The following is a 15,780-nucleotide window of genomic DNA, read 5'->3' as shown; positions in this document are numbered from 1 at the left end:
TTCTTCTACCTGACCTCCAGTGTGTGTACCTCCTCACAGCAGCATGGTGGAGAATGTAGGGGACCAAGTGACCATTAAACATCATTGAACATGGTAGGAGGTAGCAGAAATGGATTGCAAATCAGGTGCAAAGTGATGCATTCTGCAAGTTGGCTAGAATAATTTCAGACCCCAGACCTCCTGCTGAAGTGAAAAATGACATTTATAGGAGGGAAACTTAGAATTAATCCTCCAAAATGATGGTAAAGTGAATTCTTCCCTGGCTCTGCTGTGATTGTTCTTTCTCCCACTTCTGTCGCTCCTTATTATTGTAATGCGTTCTGCTCTCCAAAGTGGATAAAGTCACCATTCAGATAAGATCAGTTTTGTCTGGTGCAGCTGCGTTGATCCGATCACAGTTTGGACTGCGGGTTTTGAATTCACCTTGGGCATTTAACTTTGGTAGCGAGGAGGGGGAAAGTGAAATAAAAATGCTGATCTGGCACAAAGTAGCTGTAATCATTAGTCAGTTGTCTTCAGGCCCACCCTGAATCATACCACTGGATGGCGGATTATTTGGCTATTTCTTCGACTTTGGGGCACTTTTTACCCCAGTCACCTTTTGCCCCATTCCAATATTTGAATTGCAGTGGAAGTGGTTCACTAGGGGTCATCAGTCTGCAATTCCTGGTGGAGTTTTCAGGGACTGTGAAAAGTCAGGTCCTTCACAATGGCCGAACAGCCTGGGAGCTCTCCGTAGTGCTGAGAAATCTGAGGCAGCCTGGAGGGATGCTGTTGGGAGCTCTCCGTGGTGCTGAGAAAACTGAGGCAGCCAGGAGGGATGCTGTTGGGAGCTCTCCGTGGTCCTGAGAGCAATATACTTTTGTAAGGGAATTTGAGGAGAAACTGTCCACAAACAGCTCTAATAATGATTGCCCCATGGGAGGGCTGAGATGAAACTAGAGTAGCAAGCAGTTGAGGACTTGCTGAACGAATATCCACCCTAAAAACTAACTACTACTTTCACCTTTCTCTTATTTTATGGTGTCAACTGACTGTTTTTAGAATGCTTCATTTATTTAGCTTTTTTCCTAGTGGTGGTGAGAAAAGAAGCAGATGCTTATATTAATTATAGTGTGTATGTTATTGTCCACCTGAAGCACAAAACACAATGAAAGAACCACAATTCACTTATTCCACAAATGTTGTGGGTGAACCTTTTATATGCTAGACAATGTGCTAGATGTTGAGCCTAGGACAGACTTATAGATCACACAGGAATTAGGTGAGCTGTGACTCCACGAAGTCTGCCTACCCCCCTAACAAGTACTGATATCTGGCGACTGACAACTCTGGACTTCAGGTAGTGGTTAGAACCAAGAAGAAACCTGGGGAAAAGTCATGGGAATGTTGGGGCTCCTTTTGAGCTTCTATGAATTATTGTGTGACTTGAGTAGGTTCTAAAGGAATCAGAGGCCTCTACAAGTCTATATGAATCAAATCTCCATCTCTGACTTTGTTAAAAAAAGAAAGAAAGAAAGTATCTTTAGACTTGAATCAGCTTCCTGCTGGGATCTGAATCCCTCAGTTTGCACAGGGATCTCTGTACTGACTGCCCTGATAAGTGTGCAGGGAGAATGCCTGATGCTGACATGTGCATGGGTGTTCATAAAAGGATGCACCTGGCAATATGATGACAATACTTACACAGCACATACTATATTCTGTGACTTGCTATGAATGCTTTACATATATTTAATTGTTTAACTATCACAACATTTTGAAGTAGACACCCTTATTATAAGTATTTTATAAATCAGAAAAGTGGAGCACAGAGAAGTTATATAACATGCTAAAGGTCACACAGATGGTAAATTGCAAGATTTGAGAGTAGTCTGCTTCTAGAGTCCATTCCCTTAATCACTGTGCTATAAAAACCTGAAGCTTACAATTTCCTGGGAAGTGGTTACATGTTCCCTGAGGTCAGAAAAATATTTGGGTGACTTGATTTTCCCCTGCTCTCATGTCCTTCCTCTAATAAAGGCCTCCCACCTCTTTTTATAGATTGACTTCTAAGTATGATGCACCTTAATGTCATTTCTGAAATTTTACTTACCTTTTAGCTGGAATTTTACCAAGTAATATTTGTCCTATCACTCTGAAAAAAAAATTCATTCATGATGGAATACTTCTTATCAGTCAAGGGTCAGACAAATTTTTTTTCAGAAAAGCCTTCCCTGACCATCCAGTCTAAAACACTCTAGTTTCCCCTAGCCACTTTTATAAAATTCTTTGATTTTACTTTTTTTTCCCACTAGTTATCACTCTTTGAAAGTGTCTCATGTATTTGTGTGCTCTATTATTTTCTATTCCTCATCCCTACTAGAATATAAGGTACATGAAGACAGGAGATTTGTTTGTCTTTCTTACTACTGTATTCTTTCTAATTGGAATATGACATGATCAGTAAACAAATTTATGCCCAAGAATAATATGGTGGCCTCTTGGAGGAGAATCCAAAGAAAGGGAGAGAGTTAATAAAGTCCTGCGTATGAGGAGAAATTTGCAAGCACAAATTTAAAAGGAAAAAAGTCAACATACAGCTTAAAAAAAGAGACCTAAATGGAGAACCACTTCTGATCAGCAAGGGTCACCAGCTCCTGGGACACAAAGCAAAGAGGTGTTGGGAGCTTTATTTGTAAGCCTGGTGTGTCTCCCCTTCCAGTAGAGTTGTTGTTCATGTTAATTCACACTGAAGATTGGCATGAAGTAAGATGGGGTGTGATTTAGGAGATTGAGGTAGTTAGCTTGGCCTATGAGCATTTTTTTTCTTGACTTTTCCAGGAAGTAAAAGGGGTACCTTCTCTCCTCAGCCCCCCACTTTTTCCATCCCCACAACATGGTCTTCATGTGCTTCAGACCTAAGCGGTAGTACTAAGAGGAGGTGGGGGTCATCAGTTTTTGAAGTGACCTACACTTGTTACATGAATTAGAAGATAAATTAGAGAAAAGGTGATGGAACATGGAAGAGCTAAATGGAGAGTTAATCTTCAAAAACTAAAAATGTGCAGCTATCGATATGTTTCAATGCTTCTGAGGTGATTTACCCAAATTTGGTTGATTTTCTAGACTTTTAATTTTCTTTCCAGTGTTTGGCATTGATAGGGCCAACTTACTATCAGAGGCTGCAAAGAAGAGAAAAGACTTGAACCAGTTAATCCAGAATTTAGAGGCTGATGCATCAGAGCATTTGGATGGGGGAGAGGTTGATTCCCTGGTCCCCATAGTTACATGCCAAATTTTTACATTTTGGGAGTTTCTTAGTCAACAATTGCCTAAAATCTATTTTCACCTCCAGTGTGTATAGGGTATTAATCACTGAAATCTGTTTTTCACACTTACTCTTCACACAGGGTTCTAGTTTCCTTCCAGAGAAACCTTTGGTAAAAAACTTTTGTTTCCTAATGCCTGTATTTGCCACATATCCAATAAGGAGTAAAGAATGAAAAGAGTAGGAGGGTCTTCTCAAGGAGCTGTAGACAGGGAAAGGGAGTGTCAGAGAAGGGGGAGAACTACTGATTAGAATAGAGAGGAAGAAAATAGAAAATCTCTATTAAAATGAAGGATCTGGGGTTTGGCCCTTTGGGTCGATACCTTTGGGGGTGCAGAGAAGAAAGGGAAGTACACAGGTATGGAAACCAGAATGCCCCAGATCAGAATTGCTTCCCTGAACCTCTTTTTCCAGCCTTATAGAAGTCCCCCAAGTATTAAATGAGATAATATGTGAAATGTCTGGCATAGAATAGATACTAAAACAAGTGGAAATCTTTATGGGCTTCATATGCCCAAACTTAAAAAAAATAGTTTATCATGTATTTATTGAGAACTTTAAAATGCTATGCATATGGTTATATAGATGTGATCACTGCCCTCCTTTCCAGTGAGTGAAGGAGCAGCAGTCATCTTCAGAAATATTTCTTAGTGACCTAGTACTATCCCTTTGCATTTAATTAACCCCTAGTGTGTTCCCAGCCCCTAACTGCTTTGTAGGAAGGGAATATACTTGTAGAAAGAGGGGTAAGAGGGCTTTATGTGATGGTGTTCAAGAACATGGGAGGCCAGGTGGGCACAGAAAAGGGGCAGAAAGTAAAAGCCTCATTTACTTATTCATGAGACATATATAGCTTCAAAGCAAATCTTAGCCTAAGCAATGGGCTGTGAAGGAATTTCTAGGTTAGTGCGGGCTTGACATGAGAGATCAAGAAAGCAGACTGTAAGCATGCAGCTCTCGAAGCTGTGAGCTGAAGGGGTGAAGCATGAGTGGATTGAAGACTGTGGAAAGAGAACAGAGAAGGGAAATCACAAGTTGCAAGGAGGGTGGCCCAAGAGGTGGGTTAGAAAACCAAGCAAAGTGCTGGGGGCGGCTGAGCGGTATCAGGAAAGCAGATGGTGATCCTTGAGAAGGAGGGTGCAGATGGCATTAGTGGTGAGGAGGCAGTGTGGGGTGAAGAACAGTCCCAGCTCGGCTACTCCAGGAGGGGAGAGGCTGGAACACGCTCCCTACGCTGGGTGAGCTTGGTGACTCATCTGGCCCCCAATGTGGCATCTGATGGTGGTACCAGGAGGAAAGATGTGGGAGGCTGTGTGATTCTCTATGATCAGCCTTGGAGGCTAGACATGAACCTCAAGCACCCAGGAGCTCCTGGTGAGGAGCTTTCTGAAGCCCTTGTACCAAAAAAGAACACAAACCCTCTGTTACACTCAAATCCAGTCTCCCAGGTTAAGTTTCCCCTGCCTGCTTGATCTTGGGCAAGTCATTCTTGGGCACAGTTTTCTCATCTGTAAAATGAAAAGATTGGGTTAGGTAATAAGTATTATGGGGTTAGGTAAAAGGTTGCATTAGGTAAAAGATTTTAAGTAAATACTTTGAAGCTCTAAATTCTGTGATTCTGAGAAATATTTGAACCTGGACTATGGAAGACAGAAACGACTTATTAGTTAATCACTACTAGAGTTGTGTGTGAAGGATAACTATAAGAAACAAGGATCAAATCCCTGTGCACACTGGTGCCGAAGATAAAATGTAAGCAATTGTTGCTCAGGATGTTGTGAGAAGGAGGATTTGGACTTAGGTTATGTTTCTAAATGGGCTTCCCTGGTGGCTCAGACAGTAAAGCATCTGCCTGCAATGCGGGAGACCCGGGTTCGATCCCTGGGTTGGGAAGATCCCCTGGAGAAGGCAATGGCAACCCACTCCAGTATTCTTGCCTGGAAAATCCCATGGATGGAGTCTGGTAGGCTACAGTCCATGGCGTCGCAAAGAGTCAGACATGACTGAGCGACTTCACTTCACTTCACTTCATGTTTCTAAATATAGGAGTGAGTTGGGTTGCTTTGTGTGTAGTGAGCTCCTTGCTGCGGAAAGTGATCAGTCACAGGTTGATGACATTTGGGAGAATGTTATAAAAGGAAGTCTTCCTCCTGCACCCATCTTCATGAAATACCATGAAATTTTATGCTTTCCTGCAGACTGATTGAGCAGGTGATTAAATAGTAAAAGGCAGTGAATCCCAACAAGTATTTCTCTGAATATGATGCTATTCGTATTAATAGGTTTCCTGTATGGAAAAAAAAGGGTTTTGTGGTAGAGTAACTTTGGGAAACACTGTATTAAACAATGTTAAGCAAGTTTCTCTTCTGCGCTACTTCTCAGAGACCTAAATATATTAATGAACATTATGGATTTTCTGATCATATTTGACAATAGAGTCTTTTTCACAGAGTGTCTGATAGGTATAGCAACCTACTGAAACTACTTGTAGAAATATTGCTTTAAGAGGATGTTTTACATTCTAGGTCCTCTACACCTAGAAAGAAAGCAATGGAAATTCTCTGCTGTCCTTGACTAGGTCTGATGATGAAGCCTAATTTGGAACTTTAAGTCCTAGGGGAGGGCATGGAACTCTAAATGATAGGGTTAGACTGACTCAGCTGGTGACCTTAGATGAGTCCCTCCTTGGGTCTCAGTTTCCTCATATAAATGGGGAGAAATATTTCTAACCCAATCCTTTTTAGGGTTAAGGTGCCATGATAGAGTCCAAGGTAGCACCTGTGATCCTTGAATTTGAGTTTGAATCACCTGGGCATCTTGTTGAAGTGCAGATTCTGACTGAGCAGGTCTGCAGGGATTGGAGACAGGGCGGGCACTGAGATTCTCATTGCTGACCCACTCAGAGGCAACACCGGTGCAGCTGCAATCACGCATACAGTAGTGAAGGTCCAGGAAGACACATCAGATCAGATCAGATCAGTCGCTCAGTCGTGTCCGACTCTTTGCGACCCCATGAATCGCAGCACGCCAGGCCTCCCTGTCCATCACCAACTCCCGGAGTTCACCCAGACTCATGACCATCGAGTCAGTGATGCCATCCAGCCATCTCATCCTCTGTCGTCCCCTTCTCCTCTTGCCCCCAATCCCTCCCAGCATCAGAGTCTTTTCCAATGAGTCAGCTCTTCGCATGAGGTGGCCAAAGTACTGGAGTTTCAGCTTTAGTATCATTCCTTCCAAAGTAATCCCAGGGCTGATCTCCTTCAGAATGGACTGGTTGGATCTCCTTGCAGTCCAAGGGACTCTCAAGAGTCTTCTCCAGCACCACAGTTCAAAAGCATCAATTCTTTGGTGCTCTGGCTCATACCAGGAATATTTCCTCTTGTGGAGCCGCAACAAGCATTCTGGTGTTACCGCTTTCCCTGGAGATCTGGTCTGTGTTTTCAAAAGGTTTAATTCACATGGAAAAAGAAACTAGGCATTTGCCCTGTGTCCCTGTGGCAAGGTTTGTCTTAGGCCCCTCCGAAGGGAATCCCGTTGCCTCTTCAGCTTCCCCAGCCCCCACTGCCTACAGCTCCCCAGTCGGTTAAGCTATTTTTTGAATTTGAGTTAAAACCATTTCAGACGTATTTTTAACTGCGTCCTGTTTGAAAAGCTGTTAGCATTTGGCAATCATTCCATCTTCAGCTTGAATCCTGGGGAGGGTGTTTCTTTCTTTCTTTTTCTTTTTTTTTCCCTCCACAACCGGGCAAAAGTATATTGTATAAAAATAGTTCTAGTGCGTGGGTCAGAGAGAATGGTTGCCGGGGATGAAGATGGGGATGGGGCGTGCTTTGGATTCCACAAAATCCTCAGTGTTGGCGCTGCCGCCCCTGCCTGCTCTCAGGCTGAGCCGCTGCACAGTTGAAGGGGGCAGGGATGATATGAACACTGTCCAGCAGAGGGAGAGGGAGATAGGATGGGAAGCAGGGGCTGGGGAAGGACATGGGGCAACAGGCATCAGAACTGGGACCGACTGACCCTCCAGGAATGATAGCAGAAGGGATATCTTTCCTGCCCACGATCCTGAGATATTCCAGAACCAGCACATCACCACTGCCATTGTTATGAAGCTTTTATCAAGGGCCTCCTGGGAAGTTAGGGCTCCCCAGGTGGCACTAGTGGTAAAGAATCCACCTGCCAATTCAGGAGATGCAGTTTCGATCCCTGGGTGGCGGAGATCCCCTGGAGTAGGAAATGGCAACCTACCCCAGTATTCTTGCCTGGAAACTTCCATGGACAGAGGAGCCTGGTGGAAGCTCCATGGGGTCGCAAAGAATCGGACACAACTGAATGACTAAGCACACACACATTTGTCCCTTGGTAGCTTTGTGATGTGAAACAAGTTATTTATCTTATGGGCTTCCCTGGTGGATCAGTCAGTAAAGAATCCTCTTGCAATGCAGGAGACCTAGCTTTGATCCCTGGTTGGAAAGATCCCCTGGAGAAGGAAATGGCAACCCACTCCAGTATTCTTGCCTGGAAAATCCCATGGACAGAGGAGCCGGGTGGGCTACCGTCCATGGGGTTGCAAGAGTCGGACACGATTTAGCGACTGAAGCGCCACCTGGGAAGCAGCGTCCATGGGAAGTTGTTTTATTTTTTACTTGATTAACTTTTATATAACCTCTACACCATGATTACCACTGTTTGAGTACTTTAAAAAATATTAGCTCATTTAACCCTCCTGCAGACTCTATGAGGTAGGTCCTATCTTGTTGCTATTACATAGAAAGGGAAACGGAGGTGCAGAACGGTCAAGCATCTTACCCAAGGTCCTGTGGCTTGCAGGCGGTAGAGTGGGATTCCAGCCTGTGTCGTGTGCAGCTGGAGTTCACACCCTTTGCCACTACACCACGCTGAATTGTGGGTCCTGCCCTCTCGACACTTCATCTAAAAGTGGCTGTGCCAGCTGTCTGCTCATATCTATCTGGTGGGAGGAATGAAGTTTAAAACAGACAAGAACTTCCATCATAAATGGAGCAAATGATGATTTTTTTTTTAAAGCAGCCATCAAGTATTAATAGGTAACTCCCTGCCACTCAAACATTCAACCCCATTAAACACTCCAAATATACCCGGACCATGTTAAAATGTGATCCCCAAGCAGGAAATTCTAGAACTGCTCTGAAAATGATCAGTGTGGGAGGAAAGAATTTCCTTCTAGTTTTTCTCTTGTGAAGTTTTTGGTGAGATGTTCTGTTGCCATGGGTCTAGCCAGGTTTCTGGCTCCGGGGTGCTCAGGGGAAAGAAGGACACAGCCCAGGTGTGCCATTCCACATCCCAGCCGGGATCTCCCCAGGCTGGTGCTGGCAGCTCTGTCCTGAGGGAGGGTTCCTTTCAGCTAGTGGTGGGCTGCTGAATTCGGGGAAATGGCTGAGAGGCTTCCACTGCTGCAGGTGCCTGAGAATATTTTATTTCCATGGAATAAGCCGGAAAAGAAAATGAGAGTAGACTGGAGCTGGAAGTTAGAGACTTTTTGCCCTTCTGGGAGCTGGCCTTTCCAGCAGCCTTGTTGGGGCTGGGCTGGCGGGGGTGGCAGTGGCTGATACTCTGGTGGAAGGGATGCCTGGAGTCAGGAACGTTCCATAGGAACTGGCCCCCTCAGGGCCTGAATGCTCAGGCTGCCCATTGGGCTTGTGTCCTCACACACCGTGAACCTCACATTCATGTGCTCTCCCTCCCTCCCACGACAAGCGGTTCTCCACCCCAGGTGCTCGGCTTTCCGATTTGGGGAGGGTTCCTCTTGACTCCACTGGACTCCGTGCTGGCCCTGTGTCCTCTTGCTGGGCTGCAGGTTCACCTCTTTCTGTATAACGTCTCTTCTTGGATACGCTGTGTTACTGTCTGTGCTGCATAACGCATGTCTAATAATACTAATTAATAAGCAGTCACTTATTCATAATGCTGGAAACCTCATCACGTGGGTGATAGAAAGTCAAATAAACTCCAGGAGGCAGCAATGCAGCACAGCTCTTGAGGGAGGAGAGGAGAGAACAGGGCAAGCGAGGTTTGCAAGGGGATGTTGGACAAACTGCTTCAAGCCAATATCATTGGAGGCTGAATTTGAAATCTGCTCAAGAGCAAGGCAAATGGGGACCTGAGACCTGAGACCTTGAAGTGCTGGCTGGGGATTAGCAGAAGTGTCTGATGTCCAATTTGTGTGACTTAGTCTTGGCTTGAGAAGCCTTTGGTATTCCCAGGGTTGGTTAGGGTGGAGTGATGGAGACTCAGAAAGAGAGGACAGTGTTTGTGCCTATCTGATGGATGAAGAAACTGAGATCATTGACCATTATCCTTGCTTTCCAAAGACTATTGAGAGAATCATTAAGTAAAAGAAAGAACTATATAATGAAGGCAAAAAACCCCCAGACAAAGCAACCTGAAATTCACATGCCAAGAGTCATTAGGGCAGTAGGAAGGTATATGTTAAGTCTTTTACCTATAACTCTGATTTTATAGGCACAGTCTTATTTGTAAATATGCAATTGCATGTATTTCAATAGATAACATAATAAAGCCAACTCGCTGTGAAAATTAAATGAGATAATGCATGCCCAGTGCTCACCTTAGTACCTGGTGGGTGGAAATAATGCTAATGTTCAGCACTGATAGCTGGTATGTCCTGTTAGGATCAAACCAGTTGCTCATGGCTGGCCTCTGAGGTGATTGGCTACTGCCATGCCATCTCAGATATGAGAATTTTAAATCTCACTCTGATGGTGATAACACATACTCTGTGGACCTTCCAAGTGCCATTTACTATGACAGGTGCTTTTGATATAATTGTCCCAGTAAATGTTTGAGGATGGCATCATGGTTATTCCCATTTCACAGGTGAGAAAGCTGAGGGTTGAACTGTTAGTAACGCAGCCAAGGTCTCGTGGCCAGCCAGTGCTGCAGCTGGGACTTCAACCCAGACGTGCTCTTTACAGCATCTTGGCATTGGCTTATTGCAGGGCCACGCAGAGGGCCAGACATGTGGTGGTGATTGTTCAATTTTGTTGTCATTATCATCATCATCTTAGGAGAAGGCAATGGCACCCCACTCTAGTACTCTTGCCTGGAGAATCCCATGATGGAGGAGCCTGGTGGGCTGCAGTCCATGGGGTTGCTAAGAGTCGGACATGACTGAGCGACTTCACTTTCACTTTTCACTTTCATGCATTGGAGAAGGAAATGGCACCCCACTCCAATGTTCTTGCCTGGAGAATCCCAGGGACGGGGGAGCCTGGTGGGCTGCCGTCTATGGGGTCGCACAGAGTCGGACACGCCTGAAGTGACTTAGTAGTAGCAGCAGCATCATCATTCTATCAACTTGATTTTTTTCCCCCAAGAATGTCATGGGCAATTTATTCCTTTGATTCGTGATAAAATTCTTCTTTGTTCCATCCTGAAAGTGTTAGTCTGGTGCATTGGAGAAAAACTGGAAGAGTTCCTGTTCCATTTTGTTCCCCTCCTGAACTGGGAGTCAAGGCAGCAGCCTCACAGACACACGAAGGGCGATGCAGGAAACCTGGGTTCAATCCCTAGTCAGGGAACTAGATCCCACATGCCGCAACTAAAGATACTTAACGTCCCAACTAAGACTCCTGTGCAGCCAAATAAGTAAGTAAAACTTAAAAAAACAATCAGTACCATCGCTGCCACTGCACCGTCATGTGGGCAAGCACCTGATGTTGCTTCTTGCCTGTGGTTGCGTCACATGTCTTATCGTCTGTATTGCGGTTGTTCTCTGCTCTTTCATATGTATCCATCCTCATAAATCTGGAGCTATCTGAGGGGTTGCTGGATCACTGAGAATGAGCAGAGTGGTAGTTAGCTAAGATGCTGTAGAGGAATGGGGTAAAATGAGTCCAAAGATCTTATTATAAAAGGCAGACTAAAAGGATACACCAGAGTAATTGAAAGATAAATGACACCCGAGAAGCCCAAGAAACTACTAAAGGGAATAGAGTGATGATAACAAGTATATTCAAGGTACACAGGGTAAAGTAGGGAAGAAGCAAAAGGGCTGCTGCTGCTGCTAAGTCACTTCAGTCGTGTCCGACTCTGCACGACCCCATAGACGGCAGCCCACCAGGCTCCCCCGTCCCTGGGATTCTCCAGGCAAGAACACTGGAGTGGGGTGCCATTGCCTTCTCCAATGCAGGAAAGTGAAAAGTGAAAGTGAAGTTGCTCAGTCGTGTCCGACTCTTAGCGACCTCATGGACTGCAGCCCACCAGGCTCCTCCATCCATGGGGTTTTCCAGGCAAGAGTACTGGAGTGGGGTGCCATTGCCTTCTCTGAGCAAAAGTGCTAAAAACAAGTAAATGGTAGTACCTATGACCTCCCAGAAGCTGAAATATTAAGCATGAAATGATGAAATAAGGGAATGCTAACTATAGGGGGCAGTCCAAAGTTAATAATTCCACACAGGGGCGGAGGCAGACCCCTGGGCCAAGCAGGCCCTCGCTCAGCATTTCTGTGGGGCAGGTGTTCTGGGTGTGTTTTGTCACTTAATTCTTGAAACAGTCCTATGAAGCAAGTATAGGCATCATCTGAGTTTTGCAGGTGAAGACACTGTGACTTAGGAAAGAAAAAATAGTTTGCGTCACAAAGTGTTCAAGTTGGGGCTGGAATCCAGGTGTGTGTTCTAACCCTATTTGTCCTGTGATGCGCCATGGACTTCGTGAGGGCAAGTCCTTCCCAAGCTTGTGTTGGCTGGAGGTGTCTGGTGGGAGCCAACCTCTGCTGGGCTGAGTTCTCAGGCTCTGCCTTTGGGCTTCTACCCTCATACTCCGCAGGGCCCCTTAGACCTCTTCCTGGTGTTCCCAGGGCTGAGTCTACAGCTGCCCTGGCTGTTTACACTGCCCTTTACACTGTTGTTCCCCCAGGAGCTCTAGACAGCTTGCCCAATCCCATGCACTGCGCCCTCTGAAATTCCCTTCCATATTCTGGAAACAAACAAGGTTCAGACCTCAGGGAAGTTTAGGCAAGGGGGAGTAGATCAGAGAGGGGGCAGTCCAGGTCCAGCGTAAACTGGTGAAAGGTGAAGGGTCATGCATGAACCTAATCAGTTAAGACATGTTTCTGTTCCTATTAAGTGCTGGGTTCCACGGAGGTATTGAAGATCGGGGACCCAAGGAAACATAACCAATGAGATTATTATCTGAAAGTTAAAACAGACGGAAATGTAGACCGGTAATGCTGGAATTGCATGTGTCCATTTAAGCCCAGCCCAAAGGTCACTTTAGTCTATCAAGCTTGCCTTGATAATCTCCATCTCCAAAACAATTTTATCATTTGCTTCTTGACAATCTCATAGAGCCTACCTTACCTTGCTTTCATGATTGCTATTTCCCCCTTGCTTTATAAGAATGCACCTCTGTCTTCCACCAAAGCATAGAAGACTCCTTGGGGCAGGAGACTTGACCTACTTGTTTGGTTTGCTGTGAGAACAATGCTCAGCACACGTGCTAGCAAGTTTGCTGGGATAAAGGATGTCCAGGAAAGGGCAGAACTATAAGAACTGCTACCCTCCATGGAAGGGAGGCAGCGGAAAGTGAGGGTGAGCAGACAGGCTCTGGAGTCCGTACACCTTCATTTTGGTTATGTCCTGCTTAGGGACCCTCTCTAAATCTTTGATTTCCTCAACTGTAAGATGGACCTCAACAGTCAACGGGCACCAACCTCCCTGGACTCAATGAGATGACCTATGGATTGGCACGTGGTGAGTGTTCAACAGCTCTAGCATCTATTCTGGCCATTGGTGCTAGCCTGAAGGACCATGCACTGTGCAGACCTTAGAAAGGGGAGGCTGGAGAAGAGGCGGGCAGCTATTATTCCACTGCCGGGTACCAGGGCCTGATGATGAACGAAACCTTGTGTCTGGGGCCACCGACCGTCATCTCTCGTTTAGGCTCGACTGGGGAAATGTTGCCACAGACATGGCCTAGTTTGGCAAAACTGGTGATGGATACTGAAGGGCATGGGGGTGCTGTGGAAATGTCTAGGCTTTGAGTTCAGGATGCTAGAGGGAGCCACCCTCCTGACCTACCACCAAGCCTGATTCTTCTTGCCCCCCTCTCTCTTAGCTTGCTGCCCCTGAGGACGGGGTGGGCTGTGCCTCTGTCTGCCTTGCCAGCAGGAGCCCTTGAAGAGGGGGGAAGCCCCATTGATCCCCTTCCTTTCTCTGTCCCCTGTCCCTCGCTCTATGCCTTGTCCTAAGCAAGCTTTCAGAGGGCTTGCAGGAGGAATGGCTTGGTGTCCTACTTATAGCCCTAACCCCCATCAGAGGCACAGAGGTTGCCGTGACTTTGCAAGGAAGAGCAACTGCTTGGGGGAAACTGAGGCACACTGGTGGGTCAGGGTCTTCTCCACTCCCTCAATCTGCAGTGAGACACGTCCATCTTCAGCAGTGAGGAAGTGGCTTAGTCTGCTGAAGCTGTAAATGGAGATTAAGCCATAGACGGGGATTTTTGTCTTCAATTCTCGCTCCAGCTCTAGTGAAGAACCTTCCTAGGCTGGGATGAGCAGAGACATGAGCTCCTGACACGGCCTTCCCGTTGCAGGGGGCTGCAGAGTGCCCCTCCCTGATGAGATCTCAGCTGTTTGCGAATCAGTCGGGGAGGAGGTGGTGGAGCCCGGAACCAGGCAGCCCGCCTGTCTCTTTAAATGCTGGGGTCTGTGTAGGAGAGGGAGGGGCCGGCTCTGGAGTGCGTGAAATTCCTGGGCTCCTCCGGCAGTCTCAGGCTCAGAGCGCAGCCCTACACATCTCCTTCCTGCATGCAACTCACTGAGAAGGAGAGGCGAGCGTGTCCTCCCCTCTCGCAGCCGCCAGCATCTCCAGCCACCAAGGACCTGCTTTTTGCACCTCCAACACCCACTCCCTTCTTCCCCGCCACTCCCTCCCAGAAAGAGAGAGAGAGAAAGAAAAAAGGAGACAGAAATATTCCGGAATTTGAGCCTCTCCAAAGAGGAAACATACCCAGCAAACTCAGTTGATTAAACATCAGACAGACAGACAGACAGACCCCAAATCTTCTGTCCAACTGGAAAGGTAAGATCTGCGGGGGAGAGGAAGGCAGGCAGGGTGTGAGACAACTCAAGCTTCTTGTTCGTTCTGGGGAAGAGGTTGCTCCTGAGAGGGTAGAAGTTTTCAGTTGGGAGCGACCAACCTAGATTTTTTTTTTTTGAAGGCTGGATCGGAGAGCCTTGGCTGACCATGGGAATGGCTTTTCAACTGCCTTTCTTTTCCTTCAGTTTCTCCTAGAAGTTGGGTCTTTTGGCTCCAGATGTTGAAAAAGTCAGAGAATGTTTTAGATTTTTAATCTTTTGAAAAGTCTTTCTTCTATTTGCATGGATTGTTAGTCTGAAATGATGTGTACCTATCACCTCATTTTGGGCAGGTACTCTTTTTTTTTTTTTTTTGCATTTTATGACCACCTCCCCCCCCCCCCCCCCATTATTATTATTTTCTGGGGAAGGGGCTAGATCAAATGAGAAAGAAAAGAAGGGAAGCTCTGAGGATCACAAGAAGACAAAATTGAATTGAGACAGGGATTTCCCTAGCTGTTGAGGAATTGAAGGGTGTGTGTGTGTGTGTGTGTGTGTGTGTGTGATATTTTTTGGAAGGGGTGTGAGGAGGTAGATCTTGAGTATGAACATTCAGGCTGGAGTCCTGTTATTTTGTTGTGGAGGTGGGCATACTCACAGAAGGTGAAATAGGGAGTGTGTGTGTGTGTGTGTGTGCGCGCACTCCTGTTTGGATCAGTTACAAGGGAATCTTCCTCCTCTGCCTTCCATTTGTTTATATTAATGATTTAGTAGCAGGCTTGCCTGAAAACTTCCACTCTGTGTAAGCACTGTGGGTTTTGCAAGCTCTCAGTGACCTTAAAGCTTGGTTCGATGTATTTTTTACTAGGCATTGTGTTGTTCCCAGAGTTTTAGGTCTTTCCCTCTCTCTCTCTTTTTTAACCAGAAAACTTAGCTGCTCTAGAAACATCATCCTGATGACAAGGGAAAAAAAATCTGCTTCCCCCCCACCCCCTATCCCTTCCTAGGCCAGTGATGTAATACCAACCTATGGGCTCGCCTGCTTTGCAGGTGACTTACCCTGTGATTACTTGTTAAAAAAATAAATTTCTCCCTTCCTCCATTAAATGCATTCTTCTTTGGATTTGGATGTAGAAATATCGTCATGCAGAGAGAAAATTATATTTTTGATTACCATTACTGGGGTTTAGGTAAAGTAGGATTCCTCTTCCCTGATCATTATTAAAAAAAAAAATTTTTTTTTCTTTAAATACAAAGGTCAGAGATCACCCAGAGAGAGCTAGGTTAGGCTGGAGCAAGACAGAGTCGGACCAACTAGGAGAACTGGGAAAAGGGGAACGGTCATTTTCCGTCTTGCTCCGGTCATTCCCGCTTGGGAAGATGGTTTGCTTTTACC

The 15,780-nt window shown here is 45.8% G+C and overlaps 1 protein-coding gene across 1 annotated transcript in view; it reads left to right on the top strand.

Moving 5' to 3' along the window:
- Positions 1-14,101: 14,101 nt before the first annotated feature.
- Positions 14,102-15,780, top strand: part of NRXN3 (neurexin 3) — a 1,822,863-nt gene continuing 1,821,184 nt past the window's right edge. The window contains exon 1 of the mRNA XM_044924683.2: positions 14,102-14,388. The gene's annotated coding sequence lies outside the window, so the exon portion shown is untranslated. The remainder of the gene's footprint in view (positions 14,389-15,780) is intronic.

Source organism: Bubalus bubalis, chromosome 11, assembly GCF_019923935.1.
Source record: "Bubalus bubalis isolate 160015118507 breed Murrah chromosome 11, NDDB_SH_1, whole genome shotgun sequence".
NCBI classification, from domain to species: Eukaryota; Metazoa; Chordata; class Mammalia; order Artiodactyla; family Bovidae; genus Bubalus; species Bubalus bubalis.
This window is presented reverse-complemented; position numbering and strand designations above follow the sequence as displayed.